Source organism: Chionomys nivalis, chromosome X (genome assembly GCF_950005125.1).
Source record: "Chionomys nivalis chromosome X, mChiNiv1.1, whole genome shotgun sequence".
NCBI classification, from domain to species: domain Eukaryota; kingdom Metazoa; phylum Chordata; class Mammalia; order Rodentia; family Cricetidae; genus Chionomys; species Chionomys nivalis.
The window spans coordinates 135,608,082-135,623,355 of NC_080112.1; the positions used below are offsets into that span (position 1 = coordinate 135,608,082).

The following is a 15,274-nucleotide window of genomic DNA, read 5'->3' on the forward strand; positions in this document are numbered from 1 at the left end:
TCTCCCGCGGACAAAGCGGGCGCTCGGGTTCCGCGGGCAGACACGTCCCGGGGCCGCCTGAGGAACCAGCGCTCCATCCCTGGGGCACCGCCCCCTTCCTGGTCCCCAGGATGGACAGTCCGAGAACGGAGCCGCCACCTGCCCGACGCTGTGGGCGGGGAAGGTAGAGGCAGCGGGCAGGTGTCGCCTCGGGCACCGCGGGCAAGGCACTGGTGGCGACAGTCACCTATCGCCCCGAGAGCCAGGCGCCGGCCGGGGGCCCTGAGGCGCACCGGCGGCCGCCGCAGAGGGAAGGCGGTGGCCGAGCGAGAAGAGAGAAGGGACGCTGTCCCCGAAGAAGCCTAGCCTGCCCGCCACCCGATCCCAGCCGCCCGATCCCTGCCACCCCATCCCTGCCGCCCCATCCCGGCCACCCCACCCCGGCCACCCAATCCCGGCCACCCCACCCCGGCCGCCCCATCCCGGCCGCCCCATCCCTGCCACCCCATCCCGGCCGCCCCATCCCTGCCACCCCATCCCTGCCGCCCCATCCCTGCCACCCCATCCCGGCCACCCCATCCCTGCCGCCCCATCCTGGCCGCCTCATCCCGGCCGCCCCATTCTGGCCGCTCCTCCAGCCACTATGAGAACTGCCTCTCCTGAGCGAAGGACACACCCTCCTTCTCCTGCGGGCCGGGGCCTCCTCGCTCTGCCTGCTCCCGGACCCCTCACCCCGCAGTGAAGCCGTCGCCGCCGCCGTCACCGCCGCCGTCGCCTTCAACACCAGAGCCGCTTCAGGTTCCTCCAGGCCTCGCCCCTTGCTCAGCTCCCGCCTCCTGCTCCAACAACACCCAGCCGCCCTCGCGGGTCTAGGAGACCCGGAACCACTTCATTCCGGAATGGTCCGGCCCCAACCCCGCCCTGAACACGCCCCCGCCCCGCCCCAGCGCCGCCCACCGTGTCCTCCTCCTGCCAAACTGGTTCTCACGGAGAAGCCCGGGCTTCGGGCCCCGCCTGGGCTGCCCCAGAGGGCGCTGTAGCGCGCATTGCTGGCTGTGCTCCTCTGTTCCCTGAGAGTACCCCCTCAAATCCTCAGGCTGTAGAAAAGGAACATACTGGATGGTGCAAGGCCTGGGTTCTTTGGAGTTGAGGATAGGATCGCGGCCTCGAGGTCAGCCCTCAGCTTGGTCCCCGGCCTTGTGTGCAGATCGAGGTACCAAGGGGCAGAAGTAGCTGCCAAGCACTTTCAGCTCGACCCTCAAAGATCTTCCAGAGTCAACTTACCTGAACCTGCTTATTCTTGGTCTCCATTCCTGCCTACTTAGTTTCTAACCTGTCACCTAACTTTACCCATCTCCCATAGCCTCAAATGAAGCTTCTACTTGGAAAACAGCAACTTCTGAACTTTGCAGATAGGTTAATGGTGCCCATAAATGCCAGTCCCTCTTTGTTTGCTCTCCTCTTTCTTTTCTTTTCCTCCTTTCTCTCCTTTTTTATATGAACAGATTTTTATTGATTCTTTGGGAATTTCACATCATGTAGCTCAGTTGCACTCATTTCCCAGTCTTCCCAAGTCTGCCGCCCACCCTTGTAGCCTCCCCACTCCCCAAAGGAAAAAGAATTCTTTTCATGTCTCTCTCTTTCCTGCCTCCCCATCATGTTTATTGGTCCTAGTGGCCTTGGGAGCTGCAGTTTGTCCAAAGAGCTCTCCTTACAAAATATTCATTGCAACGAGTTGTTGGCCGAGTTCAAGGCCTTGGCTTCTGGTCCACCATCAATACTGGCCCATCATCTGAACTTCTCTGGGATATTCGGCTATTGGCCTAAGTCACAGAGATCCTGTGGCTATGGCTAGACAGGACCAGTCAATCATGTGCTCCAGCAGGTCACAGGTTGGGTAGATGCTAAGGTAGGCCAACTCAAAACCCTGGATGCGGGCCTGAGTGGTAGCTGAGTTGTTCAGTCTGGGCCTCCACCTCAGGCAAAGGTCTAAGTCAGCTTTCCTGTGCCTAAGCCATTAGGGCCAACTCTCCCAAACAGGTGGTGAGGGGTGGGGTTAGTGCGCCTAAATGCAGGGCCAGCTCTCCAGTAGTGGTAGCTGACAAGGAGCGGAGACAATTCTCCTGGGGCTGTGGAGGGTCAGGGCTAGCTCTCCTGCACCTAGTCCACTGGGGCCAGTTCTCCCGGAATGGGGTGCAACAGCTCTCTTTCTGAGGTGGCTAAAGAGGGGCAGACCCAGCTTCCTGGTGCTCAGGTCAGGAGGGCCAGTTCTATAATCCCTGTGGTAACATGGGCCTTGGACATCAACACAACAGACCCTGGCTGTAGTAGGATCACGGGACCAGACATGACCCTCAGCCACAGCTCTGGCTTGGCTTGGATGTCATCATGGTCCTACTCACATCAGCAGCATGTCCTCAAAGACAGTGTGGCCCAGATGCCAGGCAACCACAAGGCTTTGGTGGCAACACAGGCCATGGAGATCATTACAGATTCCAGCTGTGGTGAGGCCATGGCCACAGGCACAGGCCTCCGCAGCTGTGTAGATAGAGCTTTTTCTTAATTAGTGATCTATGGGGGGAGGGCCCAGCCCATTGTGGGTAATGCTATTCCTGGGCCGGTAGTCCTAGGTTCTATAAGAAAGCAGGCTGTGCAAGTCATGAGGAGCAAGCCAGTAAATAGCACCCCTCTATCACTTCTGCATCAGCTCCTGACTCCAGGTTCCTACCTTATTTGAGTTCTTGTCCTGGCTTCTTTCAATAATGGACTATAAGGTGGAAGTCAAAGCCAAATAAACCATTTCCTTCCAACTTGCTTATTGGCCACGGTGTTTCATCAGAACAACAGAAACCCTAAGTAGAACACCCAAGCTCACCAATTAGTCTAAACTGGCTAGCTGGCAAGCCCCAGAGATCCTCCTGACAGCCTGGAATGACAAGCTGACAGCCACCACACCCAGTTTGTTTACTTGTATTCCAGGCATCCAACACAGGTCCTCAGGTCTGCAAGCACTTTAACAACTTCGCTATCTCCCTAGCTACCCAATAGCCTTTACTCCTGTTGTATGCACCCATTCTCAGGTTAATGTACTCTAGAAAAATCTGCTAGGTGTGTCCAAACCTTCAGCCCATAAGCCATGTGTGTCGTGGAACAGCTTTGAACGAAACCAAACATAAAATTATAAATTTACTTAAAAGATGTATTGTGGCTGGGCATGATGGTGCACGGCTTTAATCCCAGCACTCGGGAGGCAGAGGCAGGCGGATCTCTGTGAGTTAAGTGCCAGCCTGGTCTACAAGAGCTAGTTCCAGGACAGGCTCCAAAGCTACAGAGAGAAACCCTGTCTGGGGAGGAGAGGAGAGATCTTTTGTGATTCATTTTTGTCACTCAATTATGTGGTTTTGTCACTCAGGTATGTGGTTTTCAAGCATGAACTCTCTATGCAGCAATAAGATGTTGTGGTGACGAAAGGTAGGAGACACCTGACTGCTCCATTTATTACCTTTTGCGTTTTCACAGCCTGTGTATTTGGGTCCACAATCCCCATCCTGGCTATAGTGTCTCTGAGCACACTGTCGTCACTGACTCTAGAGCTCTCACGTCCCACAAACCGTCTATTCAACTTAAACCCACGCTTCATACATCAGTTTCCTCTAAGTTAAAGCATTTCCTCCAGAAGGGAGGGAAGGAGGAGGCGTATGAGACTGAGGAGGTAACATATATTCACACCCCAGGGAAAGCCGAAAGTCGCAAGATTCACCAGGCCCCTTACCCAGTGTTAGCCAAGTACTAAACAACCACTGGGGAGGAGATTCTGACTAGCGAAGCTGCCTAGAGAAGGCTGGCTGCCCAGAGGATGTTTCTGGCACCTGTCCAGCTGCCTGCAAGCTGTGCAGACAGCTCCAGGTTGTCTGTTTCCTGGCCTGTCTCCCACGTTGCAGTGGCTTTTTAGATGTCACTACTTTTGAGTCATCTGTGATCCTGCAGGTCAGGCTTGTGCCTAACCTCTTTCATCTCTGGCTACCCGGCATTCATTGCTCTAAATGCACAGAAATGTTTGCATTTTAACAATGACTATTGTTTTCTGTTTGGTTAGAAGATGTAAGGAAGCTGGGCATGGTGGCACACATTTAAGCCCAGCACTCAGGAGGCAGAGGTAGGTGGATCTCTGTGAGTTCTGGGCCAGCCTGGTTTACCTAGTGAGTTCCAGACCAATCAGGGCTACAAAATGAGATCCTGTCTCAAACAAACAAAACAAAACAAAACAAAAACAACAAAAAGAAATATGTTCTTATTTCTCTTTGATTATTTTGTGTATATTTCATGTTTATGCGTGTATATTTCATGTTTATGAGTGTATATATGTCACTCTGTTCTGTGTGTATTATTTTTAGACTCATTTCCGAAAAGGTGACCTTTGTCAAGACAAGCAGATGGCTCTTGGCTCTATTTCCTGTCTGTTTCCATGGAGAAGGCTGATAAACAATTTGCACATGGTGCTGAACATGACGGCTCATCCCTGTGATCCCAGCATTTGTGAGTTCATGGTCATTCTCAGCTACACAGCAAATCTGAGGCAACCCTGGACTACATGAGACCTTGTCTCAAAACAAAAACAGTTTGCATGTGGTAATATGATTCTTGCTATTATCTGAACGGTGTATATGCATGTACACACAGAATATTATTGAAATGGAAGAGTATTAGCTTTTCCCATTCATTTCTTTGGCTTTCATAAGGACACAAACCTGTTACAGAATATCAAGTACACTTAGTATAAGGAGCTTGCATAGCTCGTTCAGCTAAAATAACAATCCCAGCATTTCAGGGAGTTACTTTATTGCTTGCTTACATGCATGGCAATTACAGGTCAGCTTTGGTTCTTCTGCCTGGAACTCAAACTAAAGGAATCAACCCTGTGTGAGATATTATGGATGTCATAGCAGAAGAAAAAAAGCAAGGGCACAACCATGCACTGTACCTTTCTTTCTTTTTTATTTAAACAAGGACTCCTCCTGTATCCCAGACAGACACTCTAATGCTATATTACATTTCCAGCCCACCTCCATTGTATCTTAAAACTTTTGTTTAAAAATAATGACTCAGTGGTCTAGGGGTATAGCTTCGCAGATGAGCACTTGCCTAACTTACACAAAGCCCAGTACCAAAATAAAAATAAATACATGAAAAATGAATGAACATAATGCTACCAAGTGAAAACGTCTGGAAGTAGGGTCCACCCAGGAGAGCCTCTATGGGAGTCGGATACACACTCAAGTTGAAGAAGCCATTCCTATCATTTCTATTCCCTGTAAAGCAGTTGATAAATGTAGAGGCTCAGTGAAATTCAAGGGAGTGTAAAAATTATTTGTCATGGTCTGACTGTCAACCTGACTAGATTGAGATGCCTAGGGGACTATTAAGACACACTTCTTGGTGTATCTGTGGGGGTGTTGTCAGAGGTGATTGACATGTAGGACAGCAATTGAGGGGGGAAGTACCTGTTCTGAATGTGGGTGGCAACATCCAAATAGGCCTGGAACTCAAATGGAATAAAGGTGGGGGAAAGTGTCCAGCCAGAGTGTGTAAGCTCCATTCTTCTTCAACGGATGTCGATTGCCCATGCCATTGCCTGTGACCATTAGACTCCAACATCTTCAGCTTCTCAACACTTACCCACACAGACACTCTCTGAGGGCTTGAAGGCAATCATTGATCCCATTTGTTCTGAGGCTTCCCATTTCTTAGACTGAGTATCTAACAGGTTTCTGCTTCTGCAGAGGGCAAACAGTCATTGTTTGGATTATCCAGCATCTAATTGTGGGAGCTAATCTAACAAATCCTCTTCTTTTTGTAGTTGTGTGTGCCTCTGTGTGTGTGTGTGTGTGTTGTGAAAGACTTTTCTTCTCCCATCATATGCAGAAACCCTACTCACCCTAATAGGGAACTCAAAACAGACCAAAGTAACCATTTCACCAAAGTCCATCTTGGTGAACCGTGTTTTTAGCAGGGTTGCTAACAAGAATGTAGGTACAAGGTGACCTGCAGGAGCAGAGATGACTCAAAGGCAGAGGCATCTGAAAAGCCCACTTCGACATGGGTGACAGACCAGGAAGCAGACAACCTGGAGCTGTCTGCACAGCTTGCAGGCAGCTGGACAGACGCCAGAAACCGCCTCTGGGCAGCCCAGCCTTCTCTGGGCAGCTTGTTTTTTAGTCTGCTCCCCAGCGGTTGTTTACTGCTTGGATAACACTGGGAAAGGGCCTGGTGAATGTTGCAAGTTCCTTTTTCCAGTCTTGTGAATGCTGCTTTTGGGGTTTTTGTTTGTTTGTTTTTGTGTTTATTTACACCCTGGGTATCATGAGTCTTGCCTTTCTCCTGGAAGGAATGTTCCAATTAGTATAAAAATGCTATACAACTAGTACATGCTTAAACCAGAATTTCTTTTTTTTTAAATTAGAGCAATTAATTCATGCTTTGACTAGGCTTAGGCAAAGTCCTCACCATCCATGTCTCGTTAGAGAGACAGATTCTGAGGAAAATTAATAGGTGGGCTTACGTGTATTACAGCTGCCCTTCTATGTGGCTTTCTTTTCTAAAGGCTGATAGGAGAAAAAAAATGAAGTAGGGCAGATAGCTCCCTTGAAAACACTGCTGGCCTAGATTTCCCCAGAGCTTTTGTGTGTGTTCTATTTTGGGTTGTGTTGAGTATTAACATCAGCATTTATATCCCTATTGAAAGAAGCACGTGTGTTTTCTGTTAACTGTTAATGACTTCTGATGGATAATATTGAGCTGGCCCTGATTTCTCCACCCTTTCTTCAGTCCCATAATACAAACATTATATTCATGGACGCTCTCCTTCCTTTTCTGTTGTTTATTTGAGACAAGATTTCATGTAGCCCAAGCTGGCCTTCAATTACTGATCCTTGTACCTCCGCTGTCCAAGGCTGAGATTACAGTTTGGCAGCACCTGGATAATCTTTTCTCGGTGTGTGTGAGCGCTCGCGCGCACGCGCAGGGTTTTTCATTTTGCTTTGTTTTCTTTTTAATTTTGTATTGGCCTGGAGCTATTCAAATGGGCTAGATAAGGGATTCTCATGTCTCTGTCTCCCCAGTGCTAGAATTACAAGTATGTGCCATCATTCCTCTTCTTTTTAGTGGGTTCTGGAATCCACACTCAGGGGCTTGTGCTTGCAAGCAAGTGCTTACTGACTGAACCCTCCACCCAGCATCACTCTTGTTTCTGCAATAGCTTGGTCAATGGCAGAGCACAGACAAAAATGATTTGTCTTGCTTGGAAAGAAATGTTTGTGGGTAGGCTTAGGGCTCTCAACCACTGGGCTATCTCTCCAGGCCCTAGTCCTTCTCTATTCCAGATCTCCTACCAACAAGTTGATTCATCTATTCCTGTTGGGTGGCGCTGGTGTTAAGTAAGTCATGGCTGGGGAGTCCTCCAATTGATTTAGAGTAGCTGCATGTTTTATAGGATTTGGAGTCCTTTCCTTTCTTGACTCCTTCCACTCTACCTGATTGGTCTTGCCATCTCTTTCTCCTTGGTTGGTTCTGCCAGATATATGGCTATTCTCCTTTGAGCACCTTTTTCTTCCCACCATTTGAAATTGAAACAGTAGCAAACTCTCCACCTAGACTACCCTAACAGCCAGCCTTCAAGATGCAGGGAGCCAAACTCCGCCCTACAGAGACAAAAAAAAAAAAAAAAAAAAAGCCCAAAACCAGACCACAGAATCCTACCCATCCCTGACCTTGCTCCAAAATCAGGCTACAAAATCCCACTAATCCCTGCTCTTGCTCCAAAATCAGGCTACAGGGGGCTGGAGAGATGGCTCAGAGGTTAAGAGCATTGCCTGCTCTTCCAAAGGTCCTGAGTTCAATTCCCAGCAACCACATGGTGACTCACAACCATCTGTAATGGGGTCTGGTGCCCTCTTCTGGCCTGCAGGCATACACACAGACAGAATATTGTATATATAATAAATAAATAAATATAAAAAAAATCAGGCTACAAAATCACACCAATCCCTGAGCTTGCCCCAAGATCAGGCCACAAAAATCACACTAATCCCTCAGTTTGCACCAAGAACAGGCCACAGAATCCCATTAATCCCTGATATTACTCCAAGATCAGGTCACAAAATTCCACTAATCCCACGCCACCCTGGAAAGCCCACCCACCACAAGAAACCCTATATAAAACCTTCCTCCTACTCAGTTCCCAGTAAGTCTCTTATGTGAAATTTGTTGTGCTGTGTGACTTTGTGGTATTCCTTGGCTCTAGACTGTAAGGATACCTTTCCCCTCAGGACTGTAACACTTACACTCACTAGCTTTAGGCTAGGGATAAAAGGTATGTGTCACACCAAAACACCGACCCTTAAAAAGTTTGTGTGTATATGTGTTTGCTTACAATTAAGTCTGTGTGAGCCTGGAGGTTGTGGCGCACGCCTTTAATCCCAGCACTCGGGAGCCAGAGGCAGGCGGATCTCTGTGAGTTCGAGGCCAGCCTGGTCTACAAGAGCTAGTTCCAGGACAGGCTCCAAAACCACAGAGAAACCCTGTCTCGAAAAACTAAAACAAAACAAAAACAATTAAGTCTGTGCATCACATGTGTGTCTGGTGCCAAGGGAGTCCAGAAGAGGGTGTTGAATTCCATGGAACTGAAGTTACAGATGGGTGTAAGCTACCTGATATGGGTGCTGGGAATCAAACCCTGGCCTTCTTACCAACTGAGCTAACTTGTCAGCCCCAACACTCAGGAGACAGAGCCAGGTGAATCTCAGTGAGTTTGAAACCAGCCTAGTCTACATTCCAAGTTTCAGGACAGCCAGAGCTACCTAATAGATCTTATCTAAAAAAAAAAATACCACAGGCAGGCAGAGGGGGAGGGAGGGGAAAACCACTTCATCATTCCATCTATAATTAACTAGCTAGTCCAGATACTGGCTACTGGTTTCTAAGCAAAAACACACAGTCTATTATATGAGTTACATTTTTTTGAGACACAGCAGGTCCTTAGGCCACCTCGTTAAAACAATGTGCAAATAAAATTTCAACAGGGCATGCTTGACCTGAAGAAATAGCTTTACCAGTAAAGTGCTTTCATTTAACTTTAAGGACCTGAGTTTGATTCCCAGTACCCACATAAATATCTGGGTGCAGCATTACATGCCTGTAAAACCAGTGTTAAAGAGGCAGAGACAGGTGGATCTCTGTAAGTCTAACCAAATATTTTAGCTCCAGATTTAGTGAGACCCCACCTCAAAAATTAAGTTGGAAAGAGACTGAAGAAGACATCCAATATTGACTTCTGGCCTCTACAAACACATAACCAAACACATATATGCATACACACACACAAACATGTACACAGAGAGAGACATACTAGTTATCTTTTTTGTACGGCATTACATTATGGATAATTTCTTGTTTAAAATCTATTTTCAGAACTAGAGAGATGGTTTACGGTCTGCTCTACCAAAAGATCTAAACTTAATTCCCAGTACCCACTTTGCTGTTCAGAAATATCTGCAATTCCAATTCCAGGAAATACAATACCCTCTCCTGGCCTCCATGGATACTACAGGAACACAGTGCACAGACATACACGCAGGCAAAACTCTCATACACATAAAAGGGTGGAGAATGGAAATAAATTCTGTACGTGTAATACCTGAAGGTGTTCAGTTCTTTTTTTTTCTTTTTTTTTTTTTTTTGGTTTTTTGAGACAGGGTTTCTCTGTGGTTTTGGAGCCTGTCCTGGAACTAGCTCTTGTAGACCAGGCTGGTCTCGAACTCACAGAGATCTGCGTGCCTCTGCCTCCCAAGTGCTGGGATTAAAGGCGTGCGCCACCACCGCCCGGCCAGTGTTCAGTTCTTACGCTCTGCCTTTAGCAAGATGACCTCCTGGGTCGTGGCAGTAGATTATTTCTTTACAGTTTGAACTCCCAATTGCCTTTGTATCCTGACCTGGATGTTGGCAGGAGAGCAGCACTCTTTGTCTCTTTAGTGCTTAACTAACAGGAGAAATCTTTCCTCACACATTTGAGTCCATGGTCATTGTTAAAGGCATATCTCCAAAGGCTCAGGATTTTTTTTTAAGTCAGAGTTTCTCTATGTAACAGTTCTGGCTGTCCTGGAACTTGCTTTGTAGACCAGGCTGACCTCAAACTCACAGAGATCCCCATGGCTCTGCCTCCCGAGTGCTGGGATTACAGGCATGTACCACCCCTGGCTCAGGATTTTTGAAGAATCTTAAGCCAGTTTCTCCTAATCTTTATCTTTTATTAACATAGAAGCCCATACTGAACACTTGATATGTGACACCAGTTAGCATGTGAGCCCATGTTTTTGACACAAATGTGGACCTCCACAACACAGACTGCCTTAAGTTACATAACCACCACCCTAATTTTCATGTTGAACAAATGGCTTTTGCTGAGAGTACTACTTTCAAGTCCACAGTCCTGCTTCCAGGTGCATTGAGGACAAACCCCAACGATTAAAAGCCAGGCAGTGCACATGGCTAAGAAACCCTTGAAAAGACACATGCAAAGCTGTAAACCTAAGCCTTGGAAGAGAGAGGCAGAAGACTCAGGATCTTTGGCTATACAGAGAGCTCAATACCGGCAAGGATCACATGAGACCCTGTTTTAAAACAAAGTACTTCCTCCCCATAAAAAGTACACTCAAATGAAAATATTCAACTATTAGCAGCAAGATTGCAAAAATGTTGTGAATAAAGACCATGAAATTGGTTCTTTCTTTCAGTGCTAGAATTGTATGCTAGATGAGTACTTTATCACAGAGGTGTATTATTAGCTCTGATTGTAAATGTTTAAAGCTGAAATTTTATAGTTTGTCAACTCTATCTCAAGACTGTCTACAAATTTATTTGGGTGGTTTTTTTTTTGTTTGTTTGCTTTTCTGAGATCAGGTCTCTCTACATAAGATAACCCTGGTCATCTTGGAACTCACTACATAGACCGGCTAGCCTGCCTGCCTCTACTTCCTAAATGCTGAGAATAAAAGTGTGTATCACAATGTTCAGCTTTTTTTGAATTTTTTAAAAAGAGGTTTCAGAGAGAAGGCAGAAATCCCTTTGTAATTAAGCATGCTCAGAGCTAGGATTTCCCCATAAGGGCTTTGGTTCTTCACTGCTATAAGTAGTAGCTTGTTTGGGGTGTGTGTGTGTGTGAGAATTCTCAACAGATGAAATTCAAATGGCCAAAAGATACTTAAGGTCATGCTCAACCTCCTTAGCGATCAGAGAAATGCAAATCAAAACAACTTTGAGATATCATCTTACACCTGTCAGAATGGCTAAAATCAAAAACACCAAAGATAGCCTTTGCTGGAGAGGTTGTGGAGAAAGGGGTACCCTCATCCATTGCTGGTGGGACTGCAAACTTGTGCAACCACTTTGGAAATCAGTCTGGCGGTTTCTCAGAAAAATTGGGATCAACCTACCCCTGGACCCAGCAATACCACTCCTGGGAATATACCCAAGAGATTCCTTATCATATGACAAAAGCATTTGTTCAACTATGTTCATAGCAGCATTATTTGTAATAGCCAGAACCTGGAAGCATCCTAGGTGTCCTTCAATGGAAGAATGGATGAAGAAAGTGTGGAATATATACACATTAGAGTACTACTCTGCAGTAAAAAACAATGACTTTTTGAATTTTGCATGCAAATGGATGGAAATAGAAAATACTATCCTGAGTGAGGTAACCCAGACCCAAAAAGAAGATCATGGGATGTACTCACTCATAATTGGTTTCTAGCTATGGATAGGGGGCCTCTGAGTCTATAATATGTGGTCCTAAAGAAGCTAAACAAGAGGGCAAACCCAAGGAAAAACATATAGTTATCCTCCTGGCTATGGGAAGTAGACAAGAGTGCCGGGCAAAAAATTGGAATCTTGGGGGTAGGGTGGGATGGGGGTAAGGGGAGATGGAGAAAGAAAAGTGTGAAGGAGAGGATGAGGGGAACTTGGGGAAACGGGATGATTGGGGATATAGGAAGGTTGGATAGGGGAGCAGGGAAACTCATATCTTAGTTAAGGGAACCACCTAAGGGTTGGCAAGAGACTTGAACTTGGGGTGGCTACCAGATGCCCAGGGCAATGTCCCCAGTTAGTTCCTTGGGCACCTGAGGATAGGGAACCTGAAATGATCCTATCCTATAGCCATACTGATGAATATCTTGCATATCACCATAGAACCTTCATCTAGCGATGGATGGAGATAGAGACAGAGACCCACACTGGAGCACCGGACTGAGCTCCCAAGGTCCTAATGAGGAGCAGAAGGAGGGAGAACATTTACAACGAAGTCAGGACCACGAGGGGTGCACCCACCCACTGAGACAGTCGGACCGATCTATGGGGAGCTCACCAAGGCCAGCTGGACTGTGACTGAAAAAGCATGGGATAAAACCGGACTCTCTGAACATGGCGGACAATGAGAGCTGACAAGAGGCCAAGGACAATGGCACGGGGTGTTGATCCTACTTCAGGTTCTGGCTCTGTGGGAGCCTAGACAGTTTGGATGTTCAACTTCCTAGATCTGGATGGAGGGGGGAGGACCTTGGACTTTCCACAGGGCAGGGAACCCTGACTGCTCCTGGGACTGGAGAGGGAGGAGAAGAGGAGTGGGGGGGAGGGGGAGAGGGGCAGGAGGAGGGGGAGGGAAATGGGAGGCGGAGAGGAGGCGGAAAAAATTTTTTTTTTCAATAAAAAAAAAAAAAGAGGTTTCAGAGAGAAGGCAGAAATCCCTTTGTAATTAAGCATGCTCAGAGCTAGGATTTCCCCATAAGGGCTTTGGTTCTTCACTGCTATAAGTAGTAGCTTGTTTGGGGTGTGTGTGTGTGTGTGTGTGTGTGTGTGTGTGTGTATGTGTGTTGCTTTTGGTGGCTGAACAGTATGGCAGCCTCCCCTCAGGGAACCAATCTTGGGCCCTGGAGCTAAAGCAAGTTCTGCCTAATTCTAGCTGTGTTACCCTCTTGTACCTACCTTATGGCATGAACAAATCTTAATACCACATTGAATAACAAAGCTTAGTTCATGCTTCCTGTCATTGTAGCATATTCACACAGAATCCTGCTGCTTAGTGAACTTCTGTGTCCCACTTCCTTAATGCAGCACATTCTGGAGCAATGGGCAGCAGGATTCTAAGAAGAGACCCCCAAACTTGCTATCTAAATTTTGTTCTACAAAGCATTAAACCACAATTGGAATCCACACCTTAGATGCTGCTTTTTCATTTCTTCACTATAACTTCTAAGCTCTTCTCTCACTCCATTCTAGAACCTAAACTTTGCCGGCCCTCCAAAACCCCTAAGTCATCTGTTACTTTTGTACAGGTACAAATGGTCAACCTCCAGCTTCATACAATATTAAATGCTAATGTACCTTCAATCTTGCTTGTTGCCAGTGCTATTTCCAATGGTATTCTAAATTTCTCTATCAGACTATACTGTTTTAAGTAATAAAAGATTGATGCGTCTTACAGTTTGCTGGGAGAAATCTCACCTTCCAAAAACTTAAGCACCTTAGTTTTGTTTTTTTAGTTTTGTTTACTTACATAAACTGTACAATTCTAGTTTTGTCTGAAAAAAATTCCATCGGTTAGCCAAAATGAGTGCCTCCTCATAACATTCAACATCTGCACATGCACAGATCTGTACAGAACGTGAGTGCCACCTCACAATATTCACCATCTGCACATGCACAGATCTTCCCATCTAGCCTAACATTCCTTGGTCAAGCTTCAGAAAGTTACTTCTTGGATATGAGGCCCATCTGACTGTAACATCTGTCATCCCATTTATCCCCAGGGTTGATTCAGCTGATCTAGCTGGCTAGGCAGGTGTCCTGTTACTCTCTCCCTGGTCCATTCTTGTCCCTTCTTGTTCCATCCAAGCTTCATGCTTGGATAATTGAAGATAATGACTTTCCCTGATAGAGGACAAGTCTCTGCACAGGGTGTAGAGCAGCTGTGCTTCTCTGATAGAACCTTCAAATAATTTCTCAAGAGATATCTATTTCTAGAAGTGGGGGGGATTTACAGGGATATTTAAAAATTTTAACACACAAAAACCAAACTATTGAAGTTTTCTTGATAGTTGCCCTCCTGTGAAATTATTGTTTTCAGTTGTTCCTTGAGAGTTCTTGGGTGGAAGTACATAGCAAACTCTTTTTTCCATTTCTAAAATTTCTCACTTTCTTTCATAATCAGGACTCCCAAACAATGCTGGGAAGTGAAAATTGGAGTCGCCTTGTACTCTACCCAAAATAAAGTGTATATACTTACAAATAAATTTGCTTTTTTGTATTATACCTAAATTTGTTCTCTAAAAGCACTTAATAAGAAACCTGCATACACCATGAAAACAATTAGAATATTCATGAACTAAAAATTTTTCTTAGGAATGATTGGTCACCACTGTCAGCCCTATGGCAGAGCTTATGATGACATAAACTACTTCTAATCCCGTCAGAGGCTCTGTCAGCAGAACCTGGAAAGGCTGTGCTGACTGGGCCCTTAGGTTCAGATTGCTCTAAAGTAAGTCACTATGAAGATTCAAAAGTCTAATCTCTAGGTTGGTACCATTAGTTAGGGAGTAGTAACAAGTCTATGGTCATGTATTGTGTGCAGATATTTTCTCTGACAAGAAATATCCCTTCCATCAAGGGAAAAAGATTTATTTATAAGATTGATGATGTAAATAAAAATAACAGACTCCTGAAATTTACAAGATTCACACGTCCCATCAAAGTTATATAAACAATAAACAATTGCTGGTGAGAGCAGCCTCCTGCTGGCTAATCTGTCTGCATGTGCCTTGTAAGAACATTCTAAAACTCCAGGGTGATGTTAAATGCCCCTTTGTATGTTGTGAATATGTTTTATTACCATTGGTTACTAAAAAAAGCACAGGGCAGAATAGCTAGGCAGGAAAAGTCAAACTGAATGCACAGAGAAAGAAGATGGACAAGGGAGGCACAAGCAGCTGCCAGGGAAGCAAGATGTAACAAGCCATGAGCCACACGGTAAAATATAAACTAAAGTTGTAAAAGCTATTTAATAATAAGGCTGAGCTAACAGGCCACAGTATGTAATTAATATTAAGCCTCTGAATGGTTATTTTATTTTAATTAATTATTATATATACAGTGTTCTACCTGAATGTATACTGCAAGCCAGAAGAGGGCTTCAAAAATCCTATTATAAATGGTTGTGAGCCACCATGTGGGTGGTAGGAATTGAACT

General features: G+C 45.8%; 1 protein-coding gene across 4 annotated transcripts in view; it reads right to left on the minus strand.

Annotated features, from left to right (window-relative positions):
• The window catches only part of Bclaf3 (BCLAF1 and THRAP3 family member 3), a 53,898-nt gene extending 53,075 nt beyond the window's left edge, over positions 1-823 (minus strand). For 2 of the 4 annotated variants that reach the window (XM_057760477.1, XM_057760480.1), the window contains exon 1: positions 712-823. The gene's annotated coding sequence lies outside the window, so the exon portion shown is untranslated. Of the gene's footprint in view, positions 1-655 lie in introns of all 4 variants that reach the window. The other 2 variants (XM_057760479.1, XM_057760478.1) reach the window with 2 other exon arrangements.
• Between the last annotated feature and the right edge of the window lie 14,451 nt (positions 824-15,274).